This window comes from Triturus cristatus, chromosome 8 (genome assembly GCF_964204655.1).
Source record: "Triturus cristatus chromosome 8, aTriCri1.1, whole genome shotgun sequence".
Taxonomy (NCBI): Eukaryota; Metazoa; Chordata; class Amphibia; order Caudata; family Salamandridae; genus Triturus; species Triturus cristatus.
The window spans coordinates 1,530,657,705-1,530,679,782 of NC_140591.1; positions in this window are offsets into that span (position 1 = coordinate 1,530,657,705).

Below are 22,078 nucleotides of genomic sequence, written 5' to 3' on the forward strand. Positions count from 1 at the left end.
CAATAGTCATGTCAGACCATATTTAGGATCCAATATTTGTGTCATTTACCCTCTTCAATGCATTCTTTGCAGGCAACTGCAACATGCCTTCTGAACACTGACATGTGTGTTACTGTTTGTGCGTCAGTGCCAGGAGAAGCACAGAAATACGTAATTTAGTTGAAAATATGTTGCATCACTGTGCTTCAAAAGTAACGCTGCGCGGCGCAGTAAAATGACTTGCAACACCGTGCTGAGTTAGTTTCTGGTAAATGGGGCTCTAAGTTTGTTAACATAAATAAATCCAAAACATCACTGTGTCAGTCAACCTACCTACTATACCTATTACTATGCATGCATCAGAAACTCTAAAAACTCCACTGGAGAGGTTTTTAAGTTGTACAAAAGAATGGATTGTCCTCCTGTCGAAGCCAACTATTTCACTCCTTCCCAAGAACTAAAGGGCGGATTACAAGTTTGGCGGTGCTGCGCTGGCTCTCCGCTGACACACCACCGGCAAAGCCGCACAAGGACTGTCCGCCTTATTACGAGTTGAACTCATGTAAGGTGGACGGTCCTTTTCCTTTCCCATGGGGGTGCCTGGAAAACAGGCACCGCAATGGGAGCGGCAAAGAGAGTTCCAGCATGGCATGGACTTTGACGTCCATGCTGTGCTGGATCTTTGGGGGAATACATACAGGGGAGCACATGTTGTGCCCTCTGAATTTCTCCTCATGGCGGGGGGTATGGGAGCCCTGTAGGGCCTACTTTGTTCCTGCACTGTCAGCTTTTTCATGGCAGGGATCGCCATGAAGTGGCTGGCGGTGCAGGAAATCGTAATATACTCAGCGGGACTGTGCCATTCCCGCTGAGCATATTACATTCAGGTGCAGCTCTGCCCCTGCCAGGGAATGATTTTTCCCTGGGGCAGCTAGTGGTCCTCCGCCGCAATGACTTTTAAAGTCGTAATGCGGTGGACAGACCACGCCAGTGCGAGTGCGGTGGTCTTATGACCACCAAACTTGTAACCAGGCCCTTTGTATTAATTTACTGACTTCTTTCAACAAAATTATTAACTTGACCAACAGTTTACGGTGAAAATTTGCATTTAATGGATTATTACAGACAGGCTCAAACCTTCCTTGCTGGTCCTCTTTTGAGCCTACAAAGAAAGATCAGGTTGTCAGTATGTTTGCCTCATTTACTTCTGCCTGCCCTCTGGATGTCTGTATGGTACATCAACTAACAAAAGTCTCTGACTCCATTATCCCTGTCTTGACAACTCTGTGTAATTCCTCAGTGTTCTGAGGGACTGTAACCACATAGTGGAGGGTGGCCATAGTCACTTCGCTTTTGAAAAAGCCTAGGGCTCAACCCAAATGGCTTGTCTAATTACCACCTAATCTCCCTACTACTGTTATTTGCTACGTTAATGGAATCAGTGATGAAGAAACAATTAACCAGCTTTCTGGAAGCACATTCTCTTCTCAGTCATGCTCAGTCAAGATTTTCAGAAAGGTTGTAGCATGGAAACTGTGTTAAACAAGGCCACAAAAACAATTAACCTATTCTGGACGATGGAGGAGTAGCAGCCCTGATTTTATTTGATATGTTGTCTTCTTTTTATAACATTTCTCATCCATTTTAGTTGATCGTTTAGCAGGGTCTGGGGTCAGAGGCACAGTATATAACTAGTTCACCTCCTTCCTACAGGACCGCATTCAAACAGATCTCTTGCTAAATTCATTCATACCGGTGTGCTGCAGGGATCAACGCTTAGTCCCACACTTTTTGTGTTTAATTTTATTGTTTTTATTCTACACTTAATTAAAACCATTACTAACACATACATGTTTAAAAGGACAAAAATTCTAAACTTTGATTAAAAGATATCTTAATAATGCATTAAAATGTAGGTTAATTGATAACAGGCTATAATGTTATGAGATTGCAGTGCCATCTTTTAACATCATAAGATAGTCATGGTCCATAAATTTAACAAATTTGCAATTCAATTTTTTGTGTTCTCCATTCAAACATAGGATCAGGGCGTGTCTGCAGGTTCTAATATCTAAGAATATATAATGTGGCCTCAGCAGCTATCTTCTGAGTTCACCAAGGGCGGGGCATGTGCATAAAATGTGCAAAATGTTGCAGACTTATAGTGGCAGAGCCTGCAGCTTTTGGGAGGCCAAACCGTTTTCTTTTCTTGGAAAAAAACAGCCCAATCTAAATGATTTCAATTTCTTGTCTAAATGTAGCAACAAAGTAATGCTCTGATATGGTTGAGAGGCTGCTTAATCTTAGGAGTTTATCGCTGATCATGCATGTGTTTTTGCAAGGGCATCCTTATCTTGATCAAGAGATAATATTTTCACAAATGTGTTTACTACTTTTTGATAGGGTGAAGCTGTAGGCAGACCCCCACAAGTTTCAGAAAGTTGTAACAATGACACAGCTCGCTTTAAATATTGTTGCCACTGTTTGTCTGCTTTGCTATTCTGTTCTAGCACAATGAGCTTTTTAAATATGTGAGAATTGGAGATTCTGACACTTTCCTGCAGATCTTAATAGAGGCACATTTCTTGGCAAGTTCTTGTTTAGGAAGATCAGCATCTAAACATATCTGTGCCTGCATTGTTTGTTTCTGTAGGCAAAATAGAGACCTGTATAGATCGCCTTGTAAAGTGCTTATCAGTTTGACATCTCTCCCTTACAGGAGTTCTGAGCCTTACGTTAGAGGGGGGATGAATTTGCTGTTGAAGATGTTTTGAATGCTTTCCAAAGGAGGGTTATTTTGGCGCTGAATCCTGATAGAGCAGACATTTTCATTCAACACATTTTTGACAAAAAGCAAAAGATTTTGACAACACGTTATCAAATGATGACAAACGTCTGTTATGTTTCATGTTTTTGAAGAACGACAAATGCAACTTTAATTCAGATACTGCATCGTAAAAGCATACAGATGCTAGAATAGCTCATGTTAGATTTGTTTACTTTAATAGATGTGAGAAATTAATAATTATTGATCATTTGATTTATGATTTGATGACGTGATATAATGAATACAAGAACTCTTATAATTAATATCTTATTTGTCATGTGAGGGTTACAAATTAATTTTCTCATGCTTCAAAGTGAACACTTCTAACATACAATTTAAATAAGTGTGCCTACTAACATATATGCAAAGAGACTAATAAAGTATTTTTCCCTATATTTACCCGTGTTATTAATGTGATATCCATAAATCGGTACAAACCCATTGTGTATGAGCTGCATTCCATGTAGGCCTCTAAATTCTGCCTTTTCTTTCCTTTGAAACGTGAACTCATTTACTGAATAGTGTGAAGTCTATGAGCACTCTTAGATAAGATGCCATTTGTGTTCTTGCTCTCAATTGTTTCCTTTGGCATCGTCAGCACAGCTTAACTGTATTTGCAACAACATCTGTTACATGCTAGAACAGATGCTTGAGAACAAACTATTTATATTTCCTAAGTGTTTTTTTGACATTTCTCTGAAATATTACATTGTTCATACGATTAAGTTTACAACGTTTAAGGAAACTACATAATCTGAATTACGTAATTCTTCTAGATAGTATTCTTTTTACTTACTACATCATCCTCATTCTATCGAAGACAACCAATGGGACAGAGTGGTTTGACATTTCTGGTGATGCCAAGGGGTGTCACCCTGGAAGTCTTTGGAGTATAACTGTCCAGATTTTGGAACTGAAGGCAGGCGTGTGTTCATGTGACCAGCTTTGCAGCAGTGAGTGGTGACGACTTGAACATGGGAGGACTAAGCGAACTGTGACGAAATACTGCGATCACCTGACGACCTGTGTGCTAACGCACTTGAACCTTTTTGGCTGAAGGGTTCGTGTCATGCTGTTGTGACTTTGGTGTTGCAGTGACGGGCTGAGACAGTTTTCTGTCTTTACAAAATTGAACTGGTCACTTGGAACTTGCTGAACTTTCCAAAGGGTTTGTATGAGGCTCAACTGATTTCCTATCGACCCATATGCTATAGATGTCCAAATTCTCCCTCAGCTGAGGAGGAATTTTTCTGCCACCTTTCGAATCTCCAAGAAATTTATATTACTTGATTAAACCCAGTACTAATTTAATTTTAGGGTTGTATGCTATTTATTAAATAATTCTATACTTCTAAAATGAATAACTCACCTTGCAACTTAAACTAAATTCTGATGATTCTGACTCACTATTTCCTTGATGGTAATCATTTGATTTGATTGGTTCATTGGGATTCTTATGTGTATGAAATGACATTTGAATATAGCATGTATCTTATTCCTGGTCCTCATTAGATAATTGCTCATCCTCTAAATATTCAGTATCTTTCAGTATACAACAAGATCCATGGGAGGACCAATAGAGCGTGATAAAGTAGCCAGAGGTTAGAAGATTATACTTAAGATATTAATAAAGATCAGGGCCTGGTACAAATGCTACAGCATTCGCATTGTAGAGATTCTGCCCTAAGTGGGAGACTCCTCCAACACTGCAGGCCTCCGTCAGGTGTGCGGAGGCCCTTTGTGAATCAGGCCCACAGTTTCCTCTGCAGGGCAGTAAAGGAGTATGTTAAACTTCTCGCTTTTGATCTTAATGCATGAAAGTGATGCTTAAAATTATTTTTATTGGCGAAAATAACCCCAAGGTAAGTATATATTTCAATTGCAAGGATGTTCTCCCCATCGATAAACCAGTTACTAGTCTTTCTTGTTTTTAAGGCCAGTATCATTATCATTGTCTTTTTTAGGTTTATTTACAAGCGATTTTCATTGCAATAGCTGGTTCCCTACATGGTAAGTCTCTAAAGTCTCTGTAACTCAATAAGATAATATCATCTGAATACTGCAGGTTGGTTAGTGAATAATTCATCAGCTGTGGTGAATGTGATATAACCTTGAATAACTTTTTATTCAGATATGCCATAAAAATAGCTGTGGGGCTAAGACACAACCCTGTTTTAGACTCTTGTTTAGGAATGTTTTCTTAGTTGTAGTTTTCCCATCATCTAACTTAACTCTCATCCAGGAATCCATGTTTAGTATTTTTATCAGGTACAAAATATGTTATGGGATTCCCCACTAAGTCGGTTTGTGCTTGTGCCTTGAACCTTGTAAAATACTGATATAAGTTTGATGAACCAGGCATAGAGCATGGTTTGTTTCCTATTGCTTTCTTCTTTGATATCCTTTACGTTGTTCCACAAGCTAGACTCATTGACTCCTATAGGTGCAGTTTGAATGCATATTCTGATGACTCTTAACTTATTTTAAGGTTAGATGGAAACATCAAAGAATGAGCACCTAGATTTTCAACATGTCCAAAGGCGGTAGCAATTCACTGGTATTAAACGGAGATGACACTGAAGTCCTTTTCAGCAGGTCTCCTTTTGGACCATGGAATGCTGGAGAGACGTATTTGGAACTCTTCCCTCCCCGTCTCAGTGTGCTAGAAATCTAGGAATCATTTATTGACTCCAACCTTTTAGTTGAAGATCAGATTCTCTTAGGCACCTGTTTTCATCTTTTAAATATCATCACTAAAGTTCTTTCATTTTGCCCTGCCTGTTCTAGGAAACGTTTAGGGTTAATCTTTGATTAAGTTCAGGCTAGACTACTGCAATTCATTTTTAGTGGGATTTCCGAAATATTTAGGGTCAGATTTACTAAGAAGTCGTGCATTGGAGCAACTAAGATTGATCCGCTGCTTGAAATGACGAGATCAGAACAGCGCCATATCTACTAAGATGTTGCATTGTTATCCTCTCTCCCTGTGCTGGTGCGCTTTTGGCAGCCATGAACCAACAAACACATCCAAGCGCCATAGTGCAAGGGTGTCTGCTTTCTCTAACACATAGGTTTTGTACTGGCTTGAAGTGGCCCCTTGCAGTACAAAACAATGATTTCAGGACTTTCCTACTTTGCATGGGTACTGTACAATGTAGTACACATGCAAAGTAGGAAAAATAAGGAGAAATGAAAACATTCCTCCTCGTTTCATCTGTGCTGAGGAGTAGGATCATGGCACAATTCTTTGTAGATAGAGATTTGCATCAAAACCCATGAGTGACTGCATGGGATGCTATCCCATCGAAATATGGATTTGCGTTGGACAGTAAACCCCACCTTGACACTTTCCATTGGCCTTGCATTACAAGAGTAACACAAACCTGATGCAGAGCTTTCATCAATCTCAGCCTTAATGCACAAATTACAAGTTGGAAGAAATTAAGTAGCTTGTACAGTTTTAGAACTAATCAGGCGGTCCTCCACGTCTTCACACTTGGACAGTTGCATTAATTGACCATTCCTAAAAGAAACCTATTCAAGGCAATATGCTGCTGATGGAGGGATTTTCTCTCAGGGCCCAACCACTAGCAAATTCCAGAAACAATTAAAAACTCATTGGTTTGATTCTAAAATATCACATCTCTGTTAAAGTTAGTCATCAAGCTGCTAGTCCTTTCACTTCTTTGTCTCCAGAGTGGGATGTATGTTCTTGATGTATCTGTGCTTGGGGGGACATGGCCAAGCCTGCCAAGATGGTGGACATAACTCTCTGAGGTGCTGTCTGTCTGCCTGAACATTGCTTAACATCCTGGACGAGGGCCCTGCATTAGGGCCGTGGAAGGGTGCTGGAAATCTTTAAAACAAGCACCCTGCCCACTTAGGGCCTTATGTACACATCTTGGCTCACATGGGACCACATGGTTCAGCCCTACGGACTCCGACTCACTGGCACTGGGTTGAGTGGATTGCAGGTGGCCTGTGGAGGCTACAGCTACAAGGCTGTAGTCGACTGCCTTTCCCCCCTCCAGCGCCCCTCCCCTACTCCAGATCCACATTGCTTTTACCAGGGGCCCAGGGGTGCAGCCCGTCAACCCTTCCACAGTGGGGTGATTATTGGGAGGTGACGTGGAGGCCTGTGCTCATCAGATGAGCCACTGCGAGGAGAGTAACTTAGCGGCAGATGCGCCCACAGAACCTAACAGGGCACTCCCTCCACCCCACAACACCTGGGCTAACCCCCGCTTTGGTGTCAGCATTGAAGTGCGTGGAGGGGACACCCATGAGGACTGTCACTGGGGCGAGATGCTGGGGACGGACCTACTTGCTGGACAGTGCCTGTTAGGCCTGGTGGGACACTCCCTTCTAGATCTTTGCAACTGCACTGCACCCCCGCTTCAGCATCAGCTTCGAGATACAAGCGGGCCCTCCATAAACCAGGCCCTACTGCTCATCTCCCCGGCGTCGGCTGCCCCTGGACTAGGGACCTACCCCCATTGTGGCTGTCTCCCCACGAATCCTTTCTGGGAGTCCATGCAGGACTCTTATGCCCCCTCATGCCATGATTACCTCCACCGGGGACCTGGAGAGACACACCTGCGGAGGCCCAGCAAGACCCACACACTGGGCAGTGCCGATGGAGCCTGCCAGGGCACTTCCCCCATCATACTGTGCCTGCACTGACCCCCCTGATTCACCATCAGCACCGAGGTATGCGGGGGGGGTATTGCTTTAGGCCCAGACACAAAGCATTCTGAAGCCAGAGTCCTTCCGCTCCTCCCGCATACCAGCGTATCCACACCCAGCCCTTGGGAACCCACGCAAGGCTTCCCCCATGCAAGACTTCCTCCCCTTCACAATCTAACAGGCCCTACCAGGTCCCGGGGGCCGTACAACTGCCCTCCCGTCCCCTCTGGATGGAAGGAGCCCTACACCACTCATTGACTGCACGAACCAGGGATCAGATTCCACACTTCGATCTTCTACATCGGTGCTAGCATCGAGGCGCGTGGGGGTAAACACTTCACAAACCCTGACTGTGGTGGCCCTGATGTCTACGATCAACAGGACTTCTCCTCTGGCTGCCCAGTGTAGGGCCCCTGAAAGTCGAGCTGACACTGGACCTAAGGGCCGCTGTAGGTTCTCACACCCCTTGCTCTCCTACCTCCAATCGCCTTCTGTGCTTTGTGACCCACAGGTAGCTGGGGCACTCTGGAAGGAATCCTGATTTCTCCATCCCTTAACTTCTCAGATTGGCACACATCCCGTGGTGTGCGGGGGCAATGCCTGCTAGTGGGCAACTCCAGGAGATAACCATCCGACATCGTGGACAGCAGCACAACAACCTGAAACCCCAGCATTGCTGGGCACCCGTGTTCTCCCCCTGTCGAGGTTCTTCAGCTTGCCTTTCCCTGCTGAGGGGAGTGCTGACTCCCATCTTGCATTTATTGCATACTAGATGACGCTAACTTTGTGGTGCTACTCAACATGGGCAGGCTACGCTCCAGCACACCCGAACAGAAATTAGCAACAGCAGTCCACCCTCTGTCATCCCGGACACTCCATTACTGTTATACTAAAAATGTTACAACTATTTCTCGGCTGCACGAATACCCGGAGGTGTCTTTGGTTTACTGGGACCTCCCCACCACTGTCCATGTCGGATAAACTGGATAAAGTGCTGACTGCCACAGAACACTGCAGAGTCTCTGTTTAGACCAGGCCTGGTACTCTGAGCACTGAACTGAGCTTTCTACCTAACGATCACTGCAAACATTTCGGTAAAGTCTTGGATGGGGAAAAAAGCTCTGCCTACTCTATACTCACTGGCGAGGACTGTCAGAGAGGGAGGAGGATCAGGACATATTTTGAAGCCTGGTTCAAGTCCTTCATTCCAACATCAGAGCTCAATCACTTCTTGTCTTTGGAGAAGGTTCATCGTGTGCCTGCTCTCCCCGTCCATGATGGCAAAACTTTTACACTTCAAAGATTGCAACCCTCTTATACACGCTGCCAGGCAGGCTGACCCCCTCCGGGTGGAGGACAAAGTGATCATGCTGTTTCGGATTATACCCGTGAAGTCCAACGGCAGCGAGCCTCCTTCCTGGAAGTCAAACACTGTCTTTTTCAGCTTGGAGTGCAATATTGGGTGCTGTTGCCAGCCTGCCTCAAGATCATGGCCACTGGAACCTCAACTTTTTTCTACAACCCAAAGGAGGCTTGGGATTGGATGGATGAACATCATTGAACATCAGCACCGGACCATACTAGACCCGATCCACCTCCACCCAGTTCACTTCGGAAACTTAAGGGTGGATTCCAAACAGGAACTACTTCATGCTCATCTCTGGTGACACCTCAAGTCCTCAAACAAACTATCATGAACCGATGGCAAGCCCTGCAAACTGCAGCCACCCCAGGGACTAATGACTTTGCTACTGATGATGAGAAGGGCTCACACATCTTCACAGCTGACTTTGACATTTTTCCCTCTGACGACACTCAACAGGGATCTCAAACTCCCCTGATGGGGACACCACAAACAGCTGACAATCCCATTTGACCCTCCTCCTCTAATTACTCCTCTGCTTGAACTAGTTTATAAACAGCCTATCTCCCCTCATTGGCCTACCCCACTGTCACAGTTACTACAAAGGGTGAGGAACCACAACCTCCCCTCATGACTCATGTGTGCTGCCCCTCTGACCTATCACCTCTGAGATGGGGACCTCTGAGCTTGCCCATTGTTTGGACCCCAAAACACTCCTCCACAGTACTGCCAGCTTCTCTACCCGTCCACTGCACAGACGTGACCTGCTGCTGCCTCCTAGTTCATCCACCCTATCTCCACCCCAGTTCATGGGTTTACCCCCAGATTGCATCACTGCAGAAGTACACTCTCATCATTTATATTGACTCATTAGTCGAGTTTGATTGCACATTGCTATTTCACATGAACTTTTTCCCGTATTTTCATTCACAATGTACCACTAATTCTATACACTGCTGTATTTTGTCATCCTGATAGTCTCTGTTCATAAAGAAAAAACCTAATAAATATATTTTCAGGAAAAAGAAATTGAAGTATCTGTGCACTCAATAAATGTTATCTTCATCCATTCATTCATTCAGAGTGATGCACATGTTGTGAACACATAATTTTTATCTGAATCTAGTTCTTTACTGTGTTTGTATTCCAAGTGTGTAAGAGTGTAAACCCCAGTGAAAAATATGTATTTTTTGTTTAACCACCTATCCATTCACCCATCCATTGATGGTTTTCCTTCCGTCTGCATCTATGTATATATTTATCTAGCTGTCTGTTCTCTGGCTCTCTTTCTTGCAATCTGTCCATCCATTATATAATTTGCAAGGCAGTGTTCCCAGCTAAAGACTTGGGAGGATGAATCATTTTCAGTTTATTTTTCTCACAAACATAAACCACTACAAGAAACTGTTGACATTTGTGCATTTCGAAACTCTGTAGAGATGTGTGACAGTCTAGGGCAGCTGGAAGTCGGGCCTCTGCCAGAAGACCTCTGTGAAACTCAAACTCAGCTGGCATGCTCTGAGGCATTTTACTAAAATCAGTCATGGACTTCGGTAGTGTGCTTCTCAACAAGTCAAAATGAAATACTAATGCCATAAAAGACCAGAGAAGTTTACAATTTACTCTAAATCACAAATGAGTTTATGAATCAAAGTAGGTCATAGTATGTTTACAATAATATTTGTGAATATATTTGATCAATTAATGCTATAACTCCAAGAAGTGATGGAGTATAAATAGGCACCCTGTTACTAGATAAATTCAGGATACAAAGTTTCAGCTGCTCCTGACAATCAACACCTCAACCAATGCCTGCCCACTATCAACACCTACAAGAAGATCAACCCCATCAAGACAGATTTCATGTTATCTGCCAAGACAGAAGCAAGAAAGAGTACAAGCCTGGAAAGCCTGGCTCAATGACTTGAACCCTGATGGCTTCGATCCCCAACTTTCACCAAATACCAAGTCATTTGGATTCACCCTGGACACCAACCTCACACTCACGGAACACGTTGCTAAAGAAAGACTGAGAAGGCCTTAAGCTAACTCCCTCTTCTGAAGAAAGGGAAAGTATTTCTTCCAAAAACTGACTTCAGAACTACTGCTCAAGCCCTCAGACTCTTGCATCTGGATGGTGGTAGTGCCATGCTCCATGACCTTCAACACTACACACTGGCTCCCCTTAGGGGCATTATACATGCGGCAGCAGTTCTCCTCCATGGCATGAAAAAATATAATCACATCACCCTTATCCGGAGGGACTCTCATTGGCTCCCCTTGCCAGCCTGCATCATTATCAGATTTAGCTGCATGATTTCTAAAGCCATCACGACAAACACTCCTTGTGACATGCAGACAAGCTCACCATCTCTGATAGCGCTCGGCACACTCACAGCCAGGACATCATCAGACTGCTAACTAAGAAGTGTAAAAAAGATACGAGGCTGCAGGCCTTTTTTCATCTATGGACCCCGGATCTGGAGCAACATCCAACACTGTTCCATTTTAGGGAAAAGTTGAAGACACGCCTCTTTAAAGAACACTGCATCACAATGCAATGACAGTACACTTCCGCTCCCAGAACCTATCTACCTTTCCTATCCCCAGCTGACTGTTTGTTTGCTTTGGGCCATGTACATAGCTCTACTGTATTTTGGCTAAGTATGTGCTCCACAAACAACACATACATACATACATACATACATACATACATACACAGCATAGCTCTGCACATGTGATTTTCATAGCCTCAGGGACTCATGGTCATGTGCCACCTCAAGCGCACTTGGGATGGCACTTGACTTATCGTCTTAATGCACCACCAGCTCAAACTCTGGTCCCAGGATTGTTGTAGTTCTAGACAAGATTTTTGCGCATATGTCCTAGCATCAAACACTATTTATTAGGCCTGTCACCCTCTTGTCTACATTTGTGGTGGCACCATGAGGCAACTGCCTGCGGCTGCTATAATGAAGCCCCAGCTCTAATTGTGAAGGTAACAGCTACATTTCATGCAAGCTTCTTCACTGCACAACCAACAGCTAATTCAATTCAAAGTTCAAACTCTACAGCTGGGACTTTGTTGCTATTTATTTATTTATCAGATTTTCAAATAAAACATATATATGGTGTAGTGGCATATGCTTTTACACCTTGACAAAACATACTCTTTGCAGGTGGTACTCTCCAGATTTGGAAATTGCATGAAGAACCTTGGTGAAGGCCACAAACGTAGAATTTGCAGATATTCGCACATTTTCAGTGTCACTCCTCCAGCAAACTCACCACAAGTAAAACTCCTAACCTACCACAAACTATAACATTAGTTGCAGCTGACTAATTGTACCCTAATCCAGACTATAGGCCATCACCTAATAGCACTTGTGCTCTCTTCATACAACTAGGCATATAGTTTGGCACATACATGTGCCTGTAACAGACAATTTTGCACCTTACTATATTAGACATAGGCTGACATTTGCAGATTCATGCCTGCACCCCACAGACTGGTGGTATTACCCAACTGTATAATTGGAAATCCTCTAATCTGAAAAGGCAAACAACCATGTATAACTTTTGCCCACTGCAACTAAACAATAATATTCATTTTATAGAAATCACCAGTCTTGCCAAATTACTCTTTTTCTAAAAATCCCACCAGGGGTGTTTCAACCATATGTAATTTCTCTGCTGTTTTCTCAAGTCTATAAATCTATATTACCTAAGATTGGATTTTTAGCCCATATCAACATTAGGTTCTCAGAGAGATCAGAGAGTTGATAGGGATTGGCAAACGATCTAGATGAATATTCCCCTCATGAGGACCTAGAACAAAGGGAACATTATTCAAACCACACTATATACAATATATATATATATATATATATATATATATATATATATATACACAATAATCAATAATGACATTGCTTTATCTATTTTTCTTTTGCAAAATATATGAAAATGACCAAACCAAAATACAATATCGAATCTGAATCACTGAATCATCACATAGGAGAATACAGAAATCAGTAATTCATAATAATATTTCATTTAAGGTGCATGAGTTGAGTGGATAGAATAAGAGACAAAAGTGCATTTTTAAAGATTAAAGCAAATACAGAATCTCATCCAAACCTAAGAAACCTATAGCACAGCGTGCTAATAGTTGAAAATCGAACCCTCTAGCCGGAAAGGAAAGCTGGAGCAATCCTCACCAGGTATGAGGAGCAAAGATAGGAGTCAGCTTGCTAACGAGCAGCATCAGCTGAAGAATCTCAATAGGGAACAGCTCACAAAAAGGCCTTGTCTCAGAGATGTGTTGACTCTCACCTCTCCCAACCCAAACAATGAATTCTAGCACTAATAGTTATACCCTAAAGTTGAATGTCCTGTCTATACTTGTTTCAAAATCCGAAAAATGTCTTTCTCTGATCCACTAAGATGCATAGGGTGTCAAATCACACCACTTCTGACTCTCCTTTCTCTCAAAAGTTCATTCTTTTAGTTCCATGCGGTCATCATCATCATTTCTTTGCTCCTCGACAGGAGCACATCCAAAGAAATGCTGAAAGAATTCTAGTACAGTTATCCACAAATTAAGGCATTAGGACGTTTTGTTGATATATGAAACACGTAGCAGCCATTCGACAAGAAAGAACACAATAGTCATTTTATGAAAATAAAAAACAATTTTCTGCATGTCTAAATGTTAAAGCAAAAATTAACCATAAGTCAGCTTGAAGATTTCTTTGAAAAGCGTGCAGTTTTATCTGGGAGAAATGAACAGGATTTAGTTATAGTTTTCAAAATAAGACTTCATTTTATGATTCATTTTCAATCTTCATTAATCATTCAATTATTAAATGCAATGTATTTTCAAAAATCTATTCTATGCAAATAATATTTGTTCAGTTAAAAGTTAAAACAACACGTTTTATCCTTACACATTTACTGGTGCTTATGGGGCACTTTTAATAACTTTCATGCAGGAATCATTTACGGCCTATTTAAACCCAATGTCATTTTCTCACATTTTTCTAATTTTCCTTTCTTCTAAGTTATCTAATAACTCATTTTCGGTCAATTTCAAAACTTGTTAATGTTTTTCACACTATGGGAAGTTTAATCCGAGCAGGTTTTATTCACGGAAAACGCTGCTCCATCACAGACAACATTACACTTTGACAAAACTTATTGGAGCAACGAAGATTCTCTTTATTTTGTTATATTTACAAAACAAAACACAAAAACATACTAAGCACATTGGGGCATATCAACAAGGGCTTTATCTCTGCTTTTTTGGCTTTAAAAGCCAAAAAAGGAGAGATAAAACTAGCGCCCTATCAACAACAGGGTGCTAACATGCAAATTTGCATGTTAGTACCCTTTTACTCTACGCTTCCCCTTGCATCTCTAATGAGATGCAAAGGGGGCGTTCCAGAGTAAAATAATAGGAGAAATGTCGCTAAGCGACATTTCTCCTATTATCAAGAATGTCGCTAACCCTGTTAGAGACAAAAAAAGCAGCGCTAACCGCGGTTAACGCTGATTTTTTACGTTTGGGATTTTTCTGACTTAGCCATAATATCCTATGGAAGGAGGATATCATGGCTAAGTTTGCCTGTCCCTATCAACAAGGTAACGTAAGATTATCGCTGGGTTTCCAGGGATAATCTCACGTTAGCCACTTAGCGTGAGGATTTTTATCGCTATTGAGATAAGCGTTGCTAATAGCACGCTATCTCAGCGAAAAAAATTCACGCTAGCCGGCGATAATTATCCTAGCGCTAAGTGCGCTTAGAGATAATTATCGCCGGTTGTTGTTGATATGCCCCACAGTCATTGCCAGACGCTTTGGCTTTGCCTATGCTAGCTTTAAATGTGTCCCATGTTCGTCTGTAAAGTCTTCTACCTTTTTTGTCACCATAGTCTAAAAAAAAAGGTCTTTAGACACAACCACTGAAAAGCACTAGCAGTGCTCAGGTTTTACCTGGGTAAAGGAAGGTATAATAATACCAGTTTTATTAAATCAGCCACACCCAGAGTACTGTCGGAAAACAGCATTGACTCGTGCAATGAAACCAGGCTTTCTGTTCAGTGCCGCCTGCAAGCTGCTTTTTTATTACTTTATTGGAGTGTTTTACAAAGGAAAGGACAATGTTCTTTCCAGAGGGAGATGTGATCAGTATGCCTAAAGGTTCTTTCCTTCTTTATGCATGAGTCTGTGAACAGTTCACAGTCTGCTCATGCCGAGGGTAACCTGCTCTTCTACTGCCCACAATCCTGAAAATGTGGGGATACGAGTAACGAAGCTGAACAAGCACTGGCAAGAGAATAGGTCTCGCCTGTGGGACCTATGGTGTTAGCAATATATTACTGTAAAGGCATTGCATATTTCACACAAGTAAAGACTTGACTGTGTTAACATTTGTAAACTCTCTTTGCTTTTGTTCGTTGTTGTATTATAATTGTAATTTACTTTACTAAGTATTGGCAAAGCCAAGTGGTCTCGACTCTAAAAGGCGGAGCTATTGCATTTTCCCACTACGGTGTTTGTGATCCGAGCTGCGTTTCGTTATCTGTGGCAGTTCTTGCTGAGGTTCATAACAGAGCTTGGCTCAGAGCTCTGGAGCTCAGAGTGACGGCAGTGTGAATTTGAGGGACAGAGCACTGTTCATGCTCATCCAATCTCTGGCCTCTCTGCAGTCCTCACAGAGTGATGGTCACATATGTTCCATTAGTAATTACTGATTCTAATGATTTACAACAAAATCATTATTTTTAACCATTTATATCAAACTGCTAACAATCACTCCCAATGCTTGGCTAATAGAGAAGTGCTAAGAGGCAGCCAGTATAATATCACTACTAGACATCTCAGGTGATTGTAAGAAATTGGGTTATTATTTGAGGTGGGTATGTAACCAGTGTGAACTAACCCTGGGCGGGTAGCTCCCCTCCGCCAACGGAGCTTGCGGATATTTGCCTACTCCACACTCTGTTACAAACGCAGAGTTTAGGCAAGAACTCCCCTACGCGGCGGAGCGGAGTTAGCCAGCCCCTCCACCCTCCCAAATTAATATTTTTTTTAAAAAAGAAGGCACTTACCTGTGTGGCTGCTTCCTCCTCTGCCTGGCAGCTCTCCTTCTGCTCCTCGCCGTCCTTCTCCTATGAAAAAACACTACGTTGTGCGTCCTGGAGCAGGAAGGAGAGCAGCCAGGCAGAGGAGGAGGCAGCCATGCAGGTAAGTGCCTTCTTTTTCAATTTTTATTAATTTGGGAAGGGGATAGGGAGCATAGCGTAGCGTATTTTCACTGAGTTTTTTTCAAACTCTGTGGAAATACGCATAGAGGCACTACGCCTGCCACGCCCAGGCTTAGCGTGAACCACTAAAGTCACTAAATAAACCTGATCTCAACACCCTGGTTGCTATGGCACAGAGGGGGCAGACTTAACTTAGAGGAAATGTACAAAGTATTTATGCAGTACTATAACAGTAAAGACGTAGTAATGCAAAACAATGAAAATTCAAAAAAGCATTAGAAAAATAGACTAAATTTTTATGGACAAAATGAGAATGACACCAAAATCACAAAAATTCCAATAAGGCTGGCCGTAGATGTGAATTTTTAAAGTTTTAAGTATAAATAGAAACAGAACCACAAAGTGCCAATGATAGTCAATTGGCGCAATAGATGGAGCATGGGTTGGATACACTAATCGCTTCATCCTGGTTAAAGATTTTACCTTATACCTTCAGTCCTTCAAGTCCCAATCGGCCACAGGAGTGCACCTCGACAGCCCCCGGACCACAGGGGAGACACTTACAGTCTCACAGGGTGGCAGGCACAGGCCAAAAGGAGGGTTCAGTCCAGGTCCAGTTGCCAGGGGACGATTGCTCAATTTCTCCCCAGTATCTGGGGCATTCCTTATCAGATGCCAGTGTTTTTGAAGAGCCTTCCATATTCTATTTTGTTCTTTAATATATGTCATTATTGATCTGATTTTATCATCCTGTTGAAATTTTGCTTATTTCTTTTTTGTATACTGACAAACTAGGGGTATTAAGAGACTTTAATCTACCTATAGACAATACATCTGATACGGAACTCAGAATTTGTTTATCTCCTGCATAGCTATGTACTTAGATCTCAATTCCTACCAACCAAACGCACTCAACAGAACACACATGAGATTTAATTTTTCAATCTTCTTCTTTCGCACTTCTCAATAATGTGATACTCATCCCAATGGTCAGAACACAGACCTTACTCTTTCTCATATTTGCTTCAAGAATAAAGTTTTGTGTTCTAATCCTCAGGAACTAGTACTTCAGCATCTGTGGGCCAAATTAAATGCGGAGTCCTGAGCCTCTTCCTGTATTTCCTCAGTCCTTCACTATCCAATGTAGATGCATCAGACAATCCTTAACTGGTAATGATTGAATTTTTCCCTGGATATCCGTATCCATTTCAAGCACATCTCTATTAAGCAAAGTTGCCTGTCATCGCCATGGTATGCAGAGGCACTTAAGTCAGTCAAGGAGGCCTGTAAAAAACTGACAGGGCACTTGCAAAAAAAACATATTATCAAGGACAGGCTGGAGTTAAAAAATGTATTTACACATGTACTACAAAATGGTCAAAATATCTAAGGCTACCTATTTCTATGCTTGCATCTAATACTCTAAAAACCCCACTCGAGAGGTTTTTACATTGTACAAAAGAATGGATTGCCCTCCGGCCGAAGCCAACTATTTCACTCCTTACCAAGAGCTATGCATTAATTTAACTGACTTCTTTCAACAAAATTATTAACTTGACCCAATTTCAGGTGTTTATTTTAACTGAATTTAGACAGGCCCAAATCTTCCATGCTGGTCCTCTTTTGAGCCTACAACGAAAGATTAGGTTGTCAATATTTTTGATTCATTTACTTCTGCCTCCCCTCTGGATGTCTGTATGGTACATTAACTAACAAAAGTCCCTGATTCCATTATCCCTATCTTGACAATTCTGTGTAATTCCTCAATTTTCAGAGGGATTGTACCTACATAGTGGAGAGCGGCCACAGTCACTCTGCTTTTTAAAAAGCACAGGGCTCAACCCAAATGGCTTGTCTAATTACCGCCTAATCTCCCTACTACTGTTATGTGCTAAGTTAAGGAAATCAGTGATCAAAAAACAATTAACCAGCTTTCTGGAAGCACATTCCCTTCTCTGTCATGGTCAATCAAGATTTCGAAAAGGTCTTAGTGTGAACACTGTGTTAGCCAAGACCACAAACGACAATCGGCTTATTCCGCATGCTGGAGGAGTAGCAGTCCTGATCCTATTTGATTTATTGTCTGCTTTTGATACCATTTCTCATTTTATTCTACATCATCATTTAGCTGGTTTGTGGGTCGGAGGAACAGTATATAACTAGTTCACCGCCTTCCTACAGGACCGTAATCAAACAGTTTTCCTGGCTAATTACAGATCTGCTGCTAAATCTATTCATATAGGTGTGCTGCAGGAATCAACGCTAGTACCACACTTTTGTGTTTATCTTTATTGTTTTGATTGTACACTTAATTAAAACCATTAGAAACACATACATATTTAAATGGACTAAAATGATAAACTTTGATTAAGAGATATCTCAATAATGCATTAAAATTTAGGTTAATAAATGACAGGTTTTACAAGCATGTTAGAGATTGCATTGCAGTCTTTTCTCATGATAAGATTGTCATGGTCCAAAAATATGACAAATTTGCAATTCAAGTTTGTGTGTTCTCTATTCAAACATTGGATTAGGACGTGTCTGCAGGTTATACTATCTAAGGCTATGCAATGTGGCCTCAACAGCTGCCTTCAGAGTTAACCAAGAGCTGGGCATGTGCATAAAATGTGCAGAATTGTCTCAGACCTAAAGCTGCAACTCTGAGGAGGCCAAACCGTTTTCCATTTTGGATGTAGCAACAAAGTAATGCTCAGATATGGTTGAGGGGCTGTTTGATCATGGATGTTTATCGCTGAGCATGCATGTTTTTTTTGCAAGGGCATCCTTAACTTGATCAAGAGAGATTCCCACAAATGTGTTCACTCATTTTTGGAAGGGTCCAGCTGTTGACCGAGACCCCCAAGTTTCAGAGAGTTGTAACAATGACACAGCCCACTTGAAATATTGTTTACTCTGATTGTCTGCTTTGCTATTCTGTATTTCTAGCCAAATGAGCTTTTTTAAATGTGTGAATTGAAGCTTCGGGCACTTCCCTGTAGATCTTAATAAAGGTACCCTTCTTGGCTAGTTCTTGTTTAGGAAGGCCAACATCTGAATGTATCCGAGCCTGTATTGTTTCTGCAGACAAATAGTGACCAGTATAGATTGCCTTGTAACATGCCTGTCAGTTTGACGTCCCCCACCTTGTAGGAGTTCTGAGCCATACGTTAGAGAAGGGATCCATTTGCTGTTGAAGATTTTTTGAATGCTTTCTAATGAAGGGTTATTTTTGGCCTGATTCTCATTGAGGACATTCTGTTCCATGTGCAGAGACTCCCCACGACTGTGGGGCATCCAACACGAGTGCGAAGGCCCTTTGTGAATCAGTCCCACAGTTTCCTCTTCAGGGCAATAAAAGTGCATGTTAAACTTCTCGCTTTTGGTCTTAATGCTGGGATTTTCTTCCCATTGATAAACCAGCTGCTAGTCTTTCCTGTTTCTGAGGCCAGTGTCATTATCATTCTCTTTTGAGGTTTAGTCCCAAGCCATTTTCATTGCAATAGTTAGTTGCGTACATGATAAGCCTCTGGCATCCTCTTGGGATGTGATTCAATTAGACAATTTTATCTCTATACTACAGGTTGGTTATTGAATAATTGGCCATCTGTGGTGGATGCAAAGCAACTTTAAATAAGATTTTATTCAGCTCTGTCATTAAAGGTTGCTTTGGGGCTAAGACACAGCCCTGTTTTTCGCCTTTTGTTTATTAATGTTTTCTTAGTTGCAGTTTGCCCATCGCCTAACTTGGCTCTCGTCCAGGAATCAGCTTGTAGCATTTCTATCAGGTGCAAAATATGTTTGGGGATTCGACACTAAGTCAGTTTGAGCCAAAGCTTGTGCCTTGAAACGTTGTCAAATGTTCGATGAACCAGGCATAGAGCAGGGTTTATTTCCCATTGCTTTCTTATATGATAACCTTTATGTTGCTCCACAACCAGACTCATTGACTTCCTTGGGGGCAGTTTGTATGCATTTTTTAATGACCCTTAACTTATTTTAAGGTTAAATGGGAACATCAAGGAACCAGCGCCTACATTTTCAACATGTCCTAAGGTGGTAGCTGTTTGGAGGAACAGCAATTTACTGAGATGAACATGAAGGCGTTGTCGGCAGGTCTCCTTATGGACCACGGAATGGTGGAAAGAAGTACTTGGAACTCTTCCCTCCCCTTCACAGTGTGCTAGAAACCTAGGGGTCATTTGTGACTCCAAGCTTTTATTCGAAAATCAGACTCTCCCTTGCACTTGTTTTTGTCTTTTAAGTATCATCAGGAAAGTTCTTTAATTTCATCTTGCCTGTGTTCAGAAACTTTTTGGGTAAATCTTTGATTAAACTCAGACTAGATAACTGGAATTCTTTGTTAGTGGGTCTTCCAAAACATTTAGGGCCAGATTTACTAAGAAGTCAAACAATGTAGCAACTAAAGTTGCGGAGCTGCGTTGCATGAAATGACAAGATCAGAACAGCGCCAGATCTACTAGGATGTTGCATTGTTATCCTTTCTCCCTGTGCTGATGCACATTTGGCAGCCATGCACCATGCAAGGGTGTCTGTGTTCTCTAAAACATAGGTTTTGTACTGGCTGGAACTGGTCCCTTCCAGTAGAAAACTTTGCTTTAAGGCTTTTCCTGCTTGGTATGTGTTCTGTGCAATACAGCACACATGTAAAGTAGGAAAAACTAGGAGAAATGAAAACTCTTCTCCTCATTCCTCCTGCGCTGAGGAGTAGTATTTTGGCAAAATTCTTTGTAGATAGAGATTTGCACCAAAATCCAAGGTAAGAAGAAATGTGCTTGCTCGAGATCTAAACTCTATAAGCAGGAATAAAAGATGCATTGGTCTCAAAGCGTGGCGGAGGTACGTCCACTTCCAAGAATGGACAGAAGCAAGTCTAACTAACTAAAACCAGGGATACACAATTAAAACATGAAATTCAACAAAAAGTTACTCTGCACGGTTCCCACAGAAAAAGAACAAACTAAAACTAAATATTTATGAAGAGCTTGGCGAGCAAATAAATGATGGATTAAACCCATATCTGTGACTGGAGGTTAGTGTCTCAAAATTTTCAACACTACGTCCATCATTTTATTTTGTGATGTTGGTATGTGCACCCTAAGTGACTAAGGGTATGCCCAGATGTGGGTAAGTTGCTCGCTGCACCGCTAGATAAAAGCTAGCCTGGCTGATGGAGGGTAATGCCCCAAAGCCGGTCCCAGGATTCTTGTTTACTGTTCAGGGAGGACCTCGACTGGCAGTTCTAGCTGGACTGTTCCCATGGGGAGCAGGGTTAAGACTGATTTGCATATGGCTGGGTCCAAACTGGGGGTGAAGTGGCAAGCAAAATAGCAATGGATTAAACCCAGATCTACTGGGGCTGAGGGTTTGAAAGGTTTCATTTTATTTTGTAATGGTGCAAGTTTAGCAATACTACACAAGGTTGAATGGGGCACTTCTATGGTTATGCCCCCACCTACAAGGGTCGCAAGCTGTGAATTGGACACCACATGCAATAAGCATGCAGTCGGTGTTTAGCACAATAGAATTGTGGCACGATCGATGAAGCGGGCCTCGCTGGATCCTGCAACCCACGAGCGTGATGTGAGCGTGCAGGCGCTCGATACCTGTCAAGCATGACGGATAGGTAATGCGAGTGAAAAAAGACTTCCAAAGCAAAGTCGTCACTGGTGGCTGAAAAAGGGAAGGGGAATACTGTTATTTACATTTAAGCGAAGGTTAATTCGTGATTGGTAAAAGACTGGCTGAGTGCAGAACATCCAGAAAAACGCTCTGCCTGAGGTGATTGTGTAGAGTACAATAAAACGAGCGGCGAGCGCTCCGTATTACCTTATTCTAGTGGCAATATTTTGGAGTGGTTTCTAACCTCTGTGGTAGTGAAATGCAATTGCCCCACAATCAATTTAAGAAAGAGGAATAAATAAACCATGAAA